This window comes from Sciurus vulgaris (assembly GCF_902686455.1).
Source record: "Sciurus vulgaris genome assembly, chromosome: 12".
NCBI classification, from domain to species: Eukaryota; Metazoa; Chordata; class Mammalia; order Rodentia; family Sciuridae; genus Sciurus; species Sciurus vulgaris.
In genome coordinates this window covers 21887771-21904059 of record NC_136473.1, presented here as the reverse complement: position 1 = coordinate 21904059, position 16289 = coordinate 21887771, and positions in this window count along the sequence as shown.

Here is a 16289-nt window from a genome sequence, read left to right as displayed (position 1 = left end):
TTTTTTAACTTTTTTTTTTCTCTCTCTCTCTAGAAAATTATAGGATTTCCTCTTTATTTTTTAGGTTGTGAAACTTCCCAGTGATATTTGTGATTTGGGTCCTTTGCAGTAGGCCTTCCACATCTCAAATTGAGAATAACTTTTTGTTACCTGTATGTGGGAGTGGGAGAGTGAGGTGGGGTAGGTAGCCTTTGTGGCTCTATGAAGACAGGCAGAGAAGCTGCACTGCATATGCAGACTTTCTTCCAACACGTAGCCCTCCTTATCCCTGGGGTATATGTTCCAAGGTGTTCCACAGCTGCCTGAAAGCAGGAGAGTGCCAAATCCTGTATTTATTGTGTGTTTTTCCTGTACAAATGTACCTGTAGTGAAGTTTAAGTTATATGTTAGTCACTGTTAGAGATTAACAACAACTAATAATAAAAATAGAACAATTATAAGATTGTACTACAATTCAAGTTATTTTATATTTAGGAATGATGTCCAGAGTTTTCCATTTAACATTTTTGGGACTACAGTTGACTACAGGTAACTGAAGTCACAGAAAGTGAAACCTTGGATAAAGGGATAATATCCCATCTATATTTTCAGTTTATACTGCATATAACTTTCAATATTATTTGACGATTCTAAAACCTGAGGCTTTCTATGAATCTGGGAGGGCAAACTGTCTCTTTTTAATTTGTTGTTCTTCTTTGCAGGCACTTCAGGTAGTTGGGGTTTCCATGCTGGATTGCTATCTCCCTCCCTTTTCCTGTGTTTAAAAAAAAAAATTGTTAATCTATTAGTCATTTGGTCTTTTCAACCTTTTACTGTTTTAATTCTGATATTTTATTAGACTTATTTAGCTTGTGTCAAACCCACCCTATTTAATCAAAAGTCTAAAGAGCGTTCAGTGAGAGTCTTTGAAACTTGAAATGGCCATGTTTGCTGAGGAGTTATGGGGGACAGGACAGGACAGGACAAGGAGCAGGGATATATGGTTTCTTTTTTCTTTAGTAAACTTAAGTCATTGGCCCCTGGCAGTGAATGATACAGACAAGATCATCGACTAGCCTGAGGTCCTATCTGTTGCTGAATCACCATCCCCTCTGTGTTAGTCAGCTTTTCAAATACCTGGGAAAAACAACTTAGAGCAGGAAAGATTTATTTTGGCTTATGATGTCACAGCTTTCATTCTGCAGTCAGCTGGTTTCTAGGCAGAAGCATCATGGTGGAAGGGCATGGCAGAAGAAAGCTGCTTAGCACCTGGCAGCCAAGAAGTAGAGAGAGAGAGAGGAAGGGGCAGGGGCCAGGATATAGACCCCCAAGGACACACTCCCAATGACCTGCTTCCTCCAACCAGATCCCACCTCTCACAGTTCCCAATAATTAATCCAATAGTGAGGACATGATCCAATCACTTTCTCAAAGCCCTACCTTTGAATATCGCTGCCTGGGAAACAAGACATATTAATCTTTGGGGGAACACTTCATATCTACACACTTTAAATACCCCCTTGGGTGTTAACAATTAAGGTATCCATTGCTGCAGACACATGGGCTGACCAAGCACTACAGAGGTAGGAGTTGCTGAGTGCCAGCATTTGCAACTCTGCTATGAGATCATAACCCTATGTTACTTCATCTTCAGGCTCTAAACATCGCCTTTTTCTCTTTCTTGAAAACTTCAGCAAAAGCAAGAATAAAATAAAATGCTTGCCACTATAGTTTGCTTGTATCTAAGATGATTCATTTGTCATGCTTTCTGTAATATGAATACCCTTCAACTCTCCTAGAGTTGATAAGAACCCAGGATAGAGTCAAATCACTTGGGTTTGAATTCTGGTTAATTTTTTATTTATTTATTTATTTATTTTTTTAGATATAACTTGTTAATCTTGTGACCTTGTGTAAGATAATCTCTATGCCTAAGCTTCCTAATCTGTGAAATGGGGATACAATATGAATCAGCTCCCAGGGTCCATAGCAAATATAAAATTTAAAAATAATGTCACTCATTTAAAGTAATATATAGGTGCTTGCTATGATTATTGCTGTTGTTATTTCAAATGACAGGATGTTGGAAGTGTTACTTTTGGTTTTCAAGAAGCCCATTAGAGATAAAACAGAATGGTGTGGAGTCACAGGTATTGATCAAATATAAACTGTGGAGCTAATTTCTTAGCATTCAAGCCTCAAATGACATATAAGGGAGTCCTTTTTGAAGACCCACCATATCCATTTTCTATATTAGTTTTCAATATTTTCAAGACAAAACTTCAAGTATGCCTAATAAAGCTGCACACTATACTCCATGCATGAACTGAATCGGTCAAGGAGATGCTTTGTGTGAACACGCAATATTCCTGTATTTCCTTTTTCCTTCTCTTCAGGAAGTCCCCTTTCTCATCTGGTTCCTTTCCTATAAATAGCTCCAATATGCTTGGAAGGACAAAACTAGTTTTAGGTTTGACTGAGAAGCTGTGCAGTATTGAACTCTTGCCCAACACTGAGGAAAGGTAGGAAGTTCATGGAGGTTGGAGGAGGTCAGCAAGAACTAGCAGACTTATCATTGTCCTAACCTTGATTTCCTTCCCAAAGGAGGATCCCTAGAGTGCTGGAAAGACCATGATCCAGTGTCTGTTGGATCCATGTTCCAGTTTGATTCCTAATTCAGTTTCTCACAGTTTTATAAACTGTGCTTTCTTCACCTATAAAATAAGTACTTCTTCTCAGTGTTGTAGTGTAAAAAGGAGTGAGTTAGCATATGTCAAAATTGTTTGGTATAGCCTAGAATCCCTTTAGTTTTATTCTTTGCTCCTTTCCCACTAAATGTAATTACCAGTTCATAAATACATCTTCCATCTTCCCATGGAAAGATGGGATCTGGCCCAGGCAACACCAGAATGCACAGGGTTCTGCTGAGATTATACTTATAGGACATTCATTTTTGAAGGATCTGCAGAGGTAAAATTTTTCAGGGCTATCCTTAATGATCTCTGATAATGGTTTGTTTTGCTCAACAATTCAATCATGTGCATCTAATCAATTTAGCAGTATTTTTTAAAGCCCTGGCCAGTGTGCTGGGTAGTACAGAGGACATAAAGGAAGAAGAAAAGAGCTTATAACTTTGTGAAAGAAGCCAGAAAAAGTAGACAAGTAATATGGAGCAAAACCAAGTAGTAGACCATGGACCAAAGTCTGGAGATATGTTGTAGTTCAGGGAAGAGAGACTGAGCTTTGCTGGCCTTGTTCACTCACCTGTGCAGTAGAGCCTAGAGTTCAGTGGAACTGTCATCACCTCTTCCAGAGATACCTGGGGTTTGGGGGGTTACCTGCTAGTATAGGATGGGGTCTGGGGCCTTCTGGGAATATGTGCACATGCTGATTTATCTTCTGGAGCCAGAACACTTTCCTAGCTCAATGTTGTTTCAGAACAGGGTTGTTTTCTCATCTTCAGGGGAAAAAAAAATCCCCAAAGGGAACATGTTAGTGGATACAGCAAGTTCTTTTCAGAACATATTTTGTGCCAGGCTCAACTGCCTACTGATTTTTAATTTTGCTAATTTGCTAGAAGTAGGGCTTCAATTTTATAGCATGAAGTCTTCTCTAGACCACAGATTCCGTTTCTGCCTCCTTCCCCACCCAATTTTGCTCAGAGAGGAGGGGAGGCTTCTGTTTCAGGCATCAGTAAAATACTTGACACATCCATATTATTTCTCGTTCATTTAACTTTAAACCCCCTGAAAATGCAACTAAAACTAGCAACTTTGTGCCCTTCAGTTAAGGTTATGGTTGTTGGAAGTAGTGGTTGATTATCAGTAAATGCCTTTTTTCCCTTTCCACTTGCGTAAGGATTGGAAGATAGACTTTGCCATGCTAAATTCTGCTTTCCTTCTTTACTTCTACCCTTGACCTGATTTAACCCACAGTAATATTATTTCTCCTTAATTTGATCAGGCAATTTCCCATACTGGAAAATTCCTAGTTTATGTTTTATGGATAAATAAAGGCAGATCTGTGTAGGAAAGATATTAATTTCTTGGTTCTGGCTTCCCTCTTCAATTGCAGTATCTCTGAAACTCTTGAAAGTCCACACCAATTTTCTTTTTTTCTTTTGGTGCTAGTTGGTGTTTCACATGTGTTTACAAACAAGGCTTTCCAGAGTTGGCTTTGTTTTCTCTTCTACTTTGGCTCCCTTAGGAGATGTCATCTTCGAAGTTGCGGCAAAGCCCTCTGTTTCAGCAAAGGCCCCGACACTGGGTGAGCTATTGGGGCTGCCAACTGCTGCTGAAGCCACTGGCTACCACTGAACGCATTGTTACTCCAGGGTTGCTGTGCCTGATGTTGCGGTGTACCTGCCAACATCATGCTGAGACAGTGCCATTCTGATGGACCCACTTGCTGCCCATGGACATTACCCCCACTGCTAGTTCTGGGGTACATTCTACAACTCCTAATAGGACAGCCACCACAAAGTAGGTGCTGGTCTGGGAGCTGCAAAAGCTGATTCTATATGCTGCTTCTTGGAGTGACAGTTTCATGGTGTCCATAATGCCCTATGCAGAAATGGTCTAATAGAAATAGGGACAAACCTTTCTGTAAACTTTAGGGTCACAGAGTAGGGTTGCTTTATGCTCCCAAAATCTCACAGAGTTTTGCACTTCCCATTTTGCTTGCCTTCTTCTCTTCCCCCAGTGAGATTCTGATGCTTGTTCACTAAGGATGAACCATTAGAAACGTCTATATTCCAGACCCCATACTATTTGTACCTATCACGTTGAACAGTTTGGTTTGAGCCAAACCATTGAGTAATTTCTCAGGGGAGATACTGTTCCTCAAACCATCAATCTACCTCCAATCCTCCTTCCAATCTCCAACCATGAGCAGTTTGTAAACCTATTTTTGTTGCAAAGAGGTATGACAGTATGATTAATAAAGGACTTTCAAGGATAAAAATAAATTTCATTATGATAAAATTATGTGGAGAGTGGAATGGATATAAATTCAAGGTGAAAAAGAAAACAGGATGTCATCTTTCTAAGTATTAAACAACAGTTTTCATATATATTTTAGTGGATGAGAATGGGTATTAAATCATCTACATAGTTAGATTCCGTCGGATGCATGTACAAGTGATATGCAGTTTCAGTTTCAAATATTAACATTTAAAGTCCACTGGAAATTACATCCTTGGCAACTATTAAACTTATGTTGAAAAAATTTTAATGTTGTCTTTAAAATAGCTGAAAAAGTGCATAGCTTTTCTTTTGTGGGTGAGTTGGGGGGAGTTGTGAACAAAATGTTTAAGGACTTTAGAGTGTTTTGCAAATATACTCTGAATGACTATTTTCTATGACTTCCTTTCATGTGTTGTTTATCCATATATATATTTTATATGATAAATGTGTTTAAATACTAAATCGAAATACTGGTGACCGCAAGTAGACTGCAGATTACCAGTTACTAGATCAAGGAGCTCATCCTGCAGGGAACCACGTCAACATTTCTATTTTAAAGCCTGATCTGTTCTCATTCTCTCTTGCCTCCTCCTCCTCCTCCTTCTTCTGTTCTGTTTTGTAGTGTTTAAAAAAGGAGGAGGAGGAGGAGGAGAGGAGGGAGGAGAAGGAGAAGAAGAAGAAAGAAAGAAAAACAGAGAAGTAGCAAGGAGGTTGGGTGGGAAGGGGACATAGTTAGCCTTCTATGTGAAGTTATTTTTATTGTCACTCCACGTTTCAAATATTAGTTGAGATGAAAGAATTGTGAATAAAATTGGAAACTTGGTTATCAAGAGCACCTTTCCTAATTGGAAAAAAAAAAATAACTGTCACAGGAAAAAGTGGTTCACAGGGACACTCTTTCCAAGACTATATTTATGCTCTTCTTTGTTGGTTGCAAGAGAAATAGTTTGCAGAGGTTAGAGATGGAGAGAAGATAGGGAGTTCATTCAGCAAAGGAGTTGCAGAAAATCGGGGTCTTTAGGAACCGTGGTTAAGTATAACATTCTTTTGCTAAAGCAATCACAGCCAGCAGAAGGTCAATTTCTGCCTGCAGCAGGGACAACTGAATAAAGGCTTTTCATGCCAGAGGTGCTGCACAGAGTTGAGCATAAGCCTCACAAGGCTTCAGACTAAAGAAAAAACTGGGATTGAGTTTAGTTCCTTTTCTCCTTTGCCGTGGCAATGAACACAGAATCACATTTAACAGTGAAAACTGGAAATGTAGCTAATCAGGATATCTTAACATCTACGTATTTGTGTACAACTTAAATAATGTTCTAAATTTTACTTACTCCAGATTTATTGGCAAATTTTGATGAATTGCTTGTTAGACATATTCCGTTAGGTATCTACACACCATTTTATATTTATATGTACATATACATATAGATACACTGATATGTTTGATGGCAAATGTTTAGCTTACAGCTTCTCATGCAAGATATTCTGTCAATTAACACTACAGTCCTAGGTTAAACCCAAAATGGTTGGTTTGCTTTATGTAACAAAGTCTTCAAATGCTATTGCTTATCAACCAAAATCGTAGGCACTGTTCTGAAGAGAAAATGATCAATGTTTCCAGGACAACCCTTGCAGAGCCAAGCCTCAACGGTCACATCTAAACACCCAGACAGAGGTGGTGGCTGCAGTTGCTTAGTCCCAAAATAGACGTTTGGGATGGGCCCATTGCCTGTCTTCCTAGACTACCTCTTCTAGTTTGAAAGCAGGCTAGAAATGGCCTGGGAGCTCTTCTGATGGTTTAAATATGTGTCCTCTGGTAGGGGGGCCAAATTAAACCGAAAGAACCACACAGTGTTTTCAGAATCACTTTGCAGTTACCATGCTGTTAAATGACCAGTTTGGACACAGATTCTGCTGCCTTAGAGCAAAGCCACATCTGGCAATGTGGGTATGACTGTCCCCTCTGCTCGGGAGTCAGAAAGTTATGAATGAAGTTTCCTTGTAGAGATTGGAAATTGTTACCCCCAAAGCCTCACCTCTGAGTAGCCCAGAGGTATGTACATCAAAGGGGGCCTCTATTTGCTTGTTTTTCTTAGCCAAGTGGGAGGAGGAATGTTGGAGAGCTCAGGACATTCCCAGAGAACGGCAGGGCCCTGAGTTGGTATGTTGTTCCCAATTCTTTTCTGAGGCTGATAAACTGGCTCGGGCACAACTGTTCACAGCTGCATGTAGGATGTCGCAGGGGACACAATGGCTGCTGTGTGTGCTAGAGTACAAACAGTCCCACACAGGACCAAGCCTGGGAAACAATGGGGCCACAAAGAACCTTCAATATAATGCATTCATTTCCTGTAATAACATTGGACTACGGGAGGCCCAGGGGGCCAATTCTACCTGACCAAGAGACCCTCCACTGGACATATCATTTTAGAAGCTCACTGCTCATTAAAATGAAAGACACACGTAGAAAGAAGGGAGCTAGCAAGTGATTGGTTCTTTTTATTTGTTCTGCGGAGCAAGATATAATTAAAACTATATATTTTTATGCCCAGATAAAACAGTGTGGTAAAAGTACTGTAGAAATGCTAGAAGCTATTTCAATTTTAAGTCCTTCTGACACTAAATGCTCATGATTCACCATTCCTGCTAAAAATACTGGCACGAGGCACAAGGGGCTTCTTTACTTCTCAGCAGCCCTGGCTGTTATTTGAGCTTCCATCCTCAGAGGGGAAGAAGCCTCCATTGGGAATTGATTTAAGAGAGTCTCCCTAATAATAATGCTAATGAGAAGAGCTAACACCTACTGAGCTCTTTTTATGTAACTGGCCCAGGGTTTTTTTTTTTTTTTTTGGTGGTGCTGGGGATGGAACCAAGGCTGTGTGTCCCTCCCACTGAGCCACATACCCACTCATGACCCAGTTCTAATTGCTGGAATTTTCACAAGAACCCTTTGATATGTGTTCCATTAACAACCCCAGGTGAGAAACAGAGGCCTCTGGAGTTTAAGTAACTTACCCAAGTTCACACCTAGGGAGCCTTGTCAAATAGGCACCAAGGGCCTCCCAGGAAGGCCCTTTGCTGAGGGGCATTCCACCAGACCAGGTGGCTGCCTCACCCCATGTCTGCGAATGGCACAGACAGCTCTCCCTTGAGACAGGCCATTGAGAGGGCTCCCAGGGGAGGAAGCATTTTGGGGAAGAAGGAGCTTCTTGCAAGGAACCTGGTGTTCTTTTGTGTCTGAGAAAGGAACATTTGGAGTTGCAATCCCAATAACAAGGCTGCTCACCTCCAGGGATGGCAATAAAACATAGCAGGGGATCTTCCAGGGATCAGCTCAGAAAATCATCCAGGTGCTGTCACTCAGCCATTAAATATTTCCTAATATTTAATGTGCCTCAAAAATGTTCAAGATGTTGGGGAAGTCTTGGCAGGGTCCAGAGTGGCAGTGGGAAGAGAGAGGGCAGGCTGGAAGGAACAGCATAGAAACAGAAACGCTATGGATGCATTATCCTTTGGAACTAAAAGAGACTTTAGAAGTCATTCAGCCATTTCCTCATTTTATTATTGAGAGGCTGAGGGGCAGGAGGCCAGTGCCCCAGCTAATACCACTCAGGTGGTTGGATACAGGGCCAGGATTAAAATTGAGGTCTGCTCCCTGCACCTGTGTGAAAGAATAAACCCAGTTAGTACATGGATTACTTACTTAAACTGAAAACTGAAGGCTGTCCTAATTAATATCTTGGCAGGGATATGTCAGAAAAGAAATAGAAAATATAATTCCTCCCATCCCAAGACTTGTGATTTCTCTTGTGGACACACGCCATACATACATTCATACATACATAAATGTAACTGCTGGTGGATATAAGTAGACATTTACCTCATGACTCCGGTAAACGTGTCAGAACAGAGAAACTTGAGGGATAATCTGGTTAGGATGGTGGTAACCCAGGAGGAAATAGATAAAAGGGATGTGAGTTGGAAGAGAGAAAGTAAGAAGCATTCAACGTGGAAATGGCATTTGTGCCAAAGGATAAAGCAGAAATGGGTGACACCCTTGCTCGTAGGCAGTGAACAGGTTTGTTTGGCTGGTCCAGTGACCGTGTATCAACAAGTAATGAGAAATGACCTCATGAAGAGAAACCAGATTTTAAAACATTCCTGTCATAACTTGAGGCAGCTAGCTGTCTGACATTTGAGACACTGAAGAATCTGCCCTGGTTTGATAGCTAAGGAACTAAAACAGTTATAGGCACAAAAGAAAAAGAAAAAGGAAGCAAGCAAGCAAGCAATTACCTGCAGTTTCCCAGCAGGCCACATTAGCAACCATCAGTAATTGTAATGCTGTTAACTGAGCTACATGAATCATTGCAGAATGGTGATGGGGTTACTTACTATATAGTCCAGGTGTGCTACTGTTTCCAGGGATATGATGGACACATCCTAGGCATGTTTTTTTTTGTTTTTTTTTTTTAACAGGAGTGTTTTGTCATAATAATTCCAGTAGAAAATCATCCTTTTTAATGTCATTGAAAAGTAAGGAGGCCCAGGAATTCTTGGAGGACGTAAATAATCAATAGATACTTCATGGATATTTAAAAAAGAGTGAATACAATCCCATGCCTGTAATCCCAGCTACTGGGGCGGCTGAGGCAGGAAGATTGCAAGTTGAAAGCCAGCCTCAGCAACTTAGCGAGGCCCTATGTGACATAGTGAGATCCTGTCTCAAAATAAAAAATAAAAAGGGCTGGGGATGTGGCTCAGTGGTTAAGTGCCCCAGGATTCAATCCCTGGTTCCCCCACTGCCCACCTCCAAAAAGAAAGAATACAGTTACAGGGCTTATTCTCCCTGTCACTGACTCAAGCAGAGAAACAGGCATCTGTTTATTACGACTCTTCCTGCGCTGCTGGCCATGCAGCATTTTGTCTGTCTTGCCCTTAATTAGTGATTGTTTTAATCAGCTTTCCATCTCGGTGACAAAATACCTGAGAAAATTAGCTTAAAAGGAGGAAAAGTTTATGGTTTTCCTAAACTTTCCATAACCATTGGCTTATGGTTTCAGTCTATCACTGCTGGGTCTTATTGATTTTGAGTCTGTGGCATCATGGTGTGGTGGTGGAGGCTGCTCACCTCATAGCAGCCAAGAAGCAAATAGAGAGAGAGAGAGAGAGAGAGAGAGAGAGAGAGAGAGAAGGAAGGAAGAGACCTGAATCCCAAGGCACAGCTTCAATGATCTAACTTCCCCCCATTAGGCCCCACCTCTTAAAGTTTCCACCATCTCCCAATAGTAATAGCACCACAGGTTGGCAACGAGGTCTTTTGCATCTGGACCTTTGGAGATGTTAAGATTCAAACCATACTAGGTGTTCTCTCTCCCTGCAGAGAAGCAACGATATTGCATGAATACTGGCATGTTCTTGCGTTGGACGTTCTGGCTACCACTTTGTAGAGCACATCAGGGGGCAAACCTCAGTGGGAAGCAGAAGTCACAGCCAAGGGCTCCAGAAGCAGAGGGACTTGAGAAGCCCCGTGAGGAAAGCTCCAGTTGTTCTTTTTCATTTGCCCATTCTCCTCTGATCAGTCAGCAGGCAGGCTTTTCCCTCAAGCTCTAAACTAGAACAGATGGGAAGGATCTAAGGTACCTGAAAAAGGACATGAGCAAAGAAAAGCTTTGCATTTTAATAAGAAAGCTATCTGGTCTTTGTCGAAGGACAGAATGAACAGGGCTGACCCCTACTGAGAGGGAACTGAGGATTATGGGAAAAGAGTGTGTTTGCATTAAAGTAGGCCAGACCATCACATCAGTTTATTTAGAATAAACCAAATCAGTTAAATAAACATGTGTTGGATACTCAGCATGTGTTGGAAACATTTAAAACATCTTTGAAGAACCTTAATATTTTTCTCTTTCCAAAATGCATTTGTTACATTGGATACCTGAAGTTTAGAAGTTGATATATTTTGAAACTGATATTTTTTTTTTTAGTGCTTTTTTCTTCTTTTTTCTTTATTACTATCCCCTAGTTCTTCATTAACCTTGTTTTCTTCCAATGTCTGCATGGCTAAATTATGAGAAGCCAAGGAATGGCTTGGATTGGGGATATACTAGGTGGCCTGCCACATTGCCAGCAGCCATACAACCCAAGGAACATTCGACCTTCTATCAGCTGGAGACTCTTGGAGGCAGAGGAGCAGCTAAACCTCCTCATCTGCCTCTTTTCTTTTCCCCTCAATCCTGGTGACAGTTTTGCAGGTTCACAGTTTGGGGCTGTGTTAATGTGGGAGCTCACAGTCCTGTAGAATTTGGTATGACAGTTCTTGGTCCTAAAAGGATCTTGGCAAGAAAGGAGGAAGAAGGAAAAAAATGGGAGCTTTTTGGAATAGTGGTTTCTCCTCCAAAGGAAGAAAGTATCGTGAGGGTGACTGACTTAATCCCAGTTTAAGAGAGCTGAAGACCAAGGAGGATGTAAATCATCCAGCCTGGGGTACCTTATTCCTAAATTTCTGTACTAAGCACCAGCCAACTTGAGTATCAATCTAGGAGAGACCTATTCCCTACATTATATGAGTCTTTCCTATAACAGGCTGCAGACCAGAATCAGAAGGTTCTGGAAAGTGGAGAGAGCATACAGGGAGAGTCAGAGGAAAGTGTGTGCTAGTCAGGGAGTGGAGTCCGTTTTGACTTTGCCAAGTTATTTAACTTTCCCAAGCCTCATTTTACTCATCTGAAAAATGGGAGGAAATTCAGAGTAGGTTCTGGAGGCAGACCAATGAAAATTTTCCTCACTTTCTAGTGGTTTGACCTGGAGAAATGACTTCCAATCTGTTGTTGGCTCTTTGCGGTTCCAAAATCCATGGATATTTGTCACTGCCTGCAGCAACAACTTGCACGGGTCTTATGAGTGGTGGAGTGGAAACTGAGGCACTTCTATCTTTCTCTTTAGTGCACTGCTTTCTTGCTTGTTTACTTATAGAGGATAGAGGAAATGAGGTTTACTTGCTTTGAGAGGAGAGAGAGAGAGACTTTGCTTAAGAGAGAAACTTGCTACGCCTTAAAGTCCTGCATCCTGTGAACTAAGGGAACTAAGGGTACGTCTACCTAAGGTGCCCTAGTGATGCGTCTCAGTTCTCAGTTCTGCGATCTGCCTTCCTCCGCTTCCCCTACTCGCTGCTGCCCCGCGTGTGTCTAGCTACTTCCGTGTGTTTTCTTCTAGCTGCTGCGTGTGTCTTCTTCTCTGGCTACTGCCCCGCCGCGTGTCTTCTGCTACTGCTTTTCTGCTAATGGCTGCTGTCCGTGTGTTTCCTTTCTTCTGGCTGCTGTTCGTGTCTCTGTCTCACTCCACCTACGCTTACATCACCTCCAGGAGGCAGAGAGCAGGGCCACGCCTCTTACGCAAAGATTAGGCAAGACGCTTCCAGCAGGCAATTAGTGCTCGGGAACACATGCGCATACATTGTGTGCGTGGACGAGAAAATCACCTGAGTGTGCTTATGTCAGTTAACCTCCTCACTGCCGATGTGATCAGGCACCATCCCGGCACCGCCAACATGGCACAGCCCCCAACACCAATCTTCCAAAGTTATTTCCTCTTGTGTAAAATGAGGCAGAATGATTATTATCTACCTTGAAGAGTTGTAAGAATTAAATAGCACATATGAAATGTTTAAGACATTGTTTATACATGGTGTTCAGTAGATATCAGCAATGTATGGTAATAGAAAGGGTTGAAGATTAGACAAATGCATTCAAAACACCAAGTTATCTGCCATACGGAGGGCGGTTAATACGTATTAGATCTCATACGACTTGGAGCAACCCAATAAATATTTGTTGAACAAATGCCTGAAGGAGGAAGTGTTCTTTTTTTTTTTTTTTAGCGGTTAAACATTTACTTCATTTATTTATTTATTTATTTATTTATTTATTTTATTGTAAACAAATGGGATACATGTTGTTTCTCTGTTTGTACATGGCACAAAGGCATACCATTTGTGTAATCATAAATTTACATAGAGTAATGTTGTTTGATTCATTCTGTTATTTTTTCCCTTCCCCCCACCCCTCCCACCCCTCTTTACCCTCTATACAGTCCTTCCTTCCTCCATACTTGCCCCCCTCCCTAACCCTAACTCTAACCCTAACACTAACCCGTCCCTCCCCCCCCATTATGTGTCATCCTCCACTTATTAGCGATATCATTCGTCCCTTGGCTTTTTGAGATTGGCTTATCTCACTTAGCATGATATTCTCCAATTTCATCCATTTGCCTGCAAATGCCATAATTTTATCATTCTTTATGGCTGAGTAATATTCTATTGTATATATATACCACAGTTTCTTTATCCACTCATCAACTGAAGGGCATCTAGGTTGGTTCCACAGTCTGGCTATTGTGAATTGAGCAGCTATGAACATTGATGTGGCTGTGTCTCTGTAGTATGCTGATTTTAAGTCCTTTGGGTATAGGCCAAGGAGTGGGATAGCTGGGTCAAATGGAGGGTCCATTCCGAGTTTTCTAAGGAATCTCCACACTGCTTTCCAGAGTGGCTGCACTAATTTGCAGCCCCACCAGCAATGTAAGAGTGTACCTTTCTCCCCACATCCTCGCCAACACCTGTTGTTGCTCGTATTCTTGATAATCGCCATTCTAATTGGGGTGAGATGGAATCTTAGGGTAGTTTTGATTTGCATTTCTCTTATTACTTGAGATGTTGAACATTTTTCCATATGTTTGTTGATTGCCTGTAGATCTTCTTCTGTGAAGTGTCTATTCATTTCCTTAGCCCATTTGTTGATTGGGTTATTTGTATTCTTCGTGTAGAGTTTTTTGAGTTCTTTATAGATTCTGGAGATTAGCGCTCTATCTGAAGTATGATTGGCAAAGATATTCTCCCACTCTGTAGGCTCTTTCTTCGCATTGCTGATAGTTTCCTTTGCTGAGAGAAAGCTTTTTAGTTTGAATCTATCCCAGTGGTTGATTCTAGCTTTTATTTCTTGTGCTATGGGAGTCCTGTTAAGGAAGTCTGATCCTAGACCAACAAGGTGAAGATTTGGGCCTACTTTTTCTTCTATAATCTGCAGGGTCTCTGGTCTGATTCCGAGGTCCTTAATCCATTTTGAGTTTAGTTTCGTGCATGGTGAGAGATATGGGTTTAGTTTCATTCTGTTGCATATGGATTTCCAATTCTCCCAGCACCATTTGTTGAAGAGGCTATCTTTTCTCCATTGCATATTTTTGGCACCTTTGTCTAGTATGAGAAAATTGTATTTATTTGGGTTTGTGTCCGTGTCCTCTATTCTGTACCATTGATCTACCTTTCTATTTTGGTACCAATACCATGCCGTTTTTGTTACTATTGCTTTGTAGTAGAGTTGAAGATCTGGTATTGCAACACCCCTTGTTTCACTCTTCCTGCTAAGGATTGCTTTAGCTATTCTGGGTTTCTTATTCTTCCAGATGAATTTCATGATTGCTTGCTCTATTTCGGTAAGGTACGTCATTGGGATTTTAATTGGAATTGCATTGAATTTGTATAGCACTTTAGGTAGTATGGCCATTTTGACAATATTAATTCTTCCTATCCAAGAACATGGAAGATCTTTCCATCTTCTAAGGTGTTCTTTAATTTCTTTCTTTAGTGTTGTATAGTTCTCATTGTAGAGGTCTTTCACCTCTTTTGTGAGATTGATTCCCAAGTATTTTATTTTTTTCGAGGCTATAGTGAATGGGGTAGTTTTCCTAATTTCTCTTTCTGAAGATTCATCACTTATGTATAAAAATGCGTTGGATTTATGGGCATTGATCTTGTAACCTGCTACTTTACTGAATTCACTTATGAGTTCTAAGAGTTTTCTGGTGGAATTTCCAGGTTCCTCTAAATATATAATCATGTCATCAGCGAACAGGGATAGTTTGAGTTCTTCTTTTCCAATTCGTATCCCTTTAATTTCTTTGGTTTGTCTAATTGCTCTGGCCAGAGTCTCAAGAACAATGTTGAATAGAAGTGGTGAAAGAGGGCATCCCTGCCTTGTTCCAGTTTTTAGGGGGAATGCTTTCAGTTTTTCACCATTTAGAATGATATTAGCCATGGGCTTAGCATAAATGGCCTTTACAATGTTAGAGAATGTTCCCACTATCCCTATTTTTTCTAGTGTTTTGAGCATGAAGGGGTGCTGTATTTTATCAAATGCTTTTTCTGCATCTATTGAAATAATTATGTGATTCTTAACTTTAAGTCTATTAATATGGTGAATTACGTTTATTGATTTCCTGATGTTGAACCAACCTTGCATACCTGGGATGAAGCCCACTTGATCATGGTGCACTATCTTTTTAATATGTTTTTGTATGCGATTTGCTAAAATTTTGTTGAGAATTTTTGCGTCGATGTTCATTAAGGATATTGGTCTGAAATTTTCTTTCCTTGATGAGTCTCTGTCTGGTTTAGGTATCAGTGTGATATTGGCTTCATAGAATGAGTTTGGGAGGGTTCCCTCCTCTTCTATTTTATGGAATACTTTGAGAAGTATTGGAATGAGCTCTTCTTTAAAGGTTTTGTAGAACTCGGCTGAGAACCCATCTGGTCCCGGACTTTTCTTTGTTGGAAGGCTTTTGATGACTTCTTCTATTTCAGTACTTGAAATTGGTCTATTTAAATTGTTTATGTCCTCCTCGTTCAGTTTAGGCAATTCATATGTCTCTAGAAACCTGTTGATGTCTTCGAAATTTTCTATTTTGTTGGAGTATAGATTTTCAAAATAGCTTCTAATTATGTTTTGTATTTCCATCCTGTCTGTTGTGATATTTCCTTGTTCATTCCGAATTTTAGTGATTTGGGTTTTCTCTCGTCTTCTCTTTGTTAGTGTGGCTAAAGGTTTATCAATTTTGTTTATTTTTTCGAAGAACCAACTATTTATTTTGTCCATTTTTTGTATTGTTTCTTTTGTTTCAATTTCATTGATTTCAGCTCTGAGTTTAACTATTTCCTGTCTTCTACTACTTTTGGTGTTGGTCTGTTCTTCTTTTTCTAGGGCTTTGAGCTGTAGTGTTAGGTCGTTTATTTGTTGAGTTTTACTTCTTTTATTAAATGTGCTCCATGAAATAAATTTCCCTCTAAGTACTGCTTTCATAGTGTTCCAGAGATTTTGATATGATGTTTCTTTGTTCTCATTTACCTCTAAGAATTTTTTAATTTCCTTCCTAATATCTTCTGTTATCCATTCATCATATAATAGCATATTGTTTAATCTCCAGATGTTGGAATAGTTTCTGTGTTTTACTCTTTCATTTATTTCTAACTTCAATCCATTATGATCTGATAGAATACATGGTAGTGTCTCTATC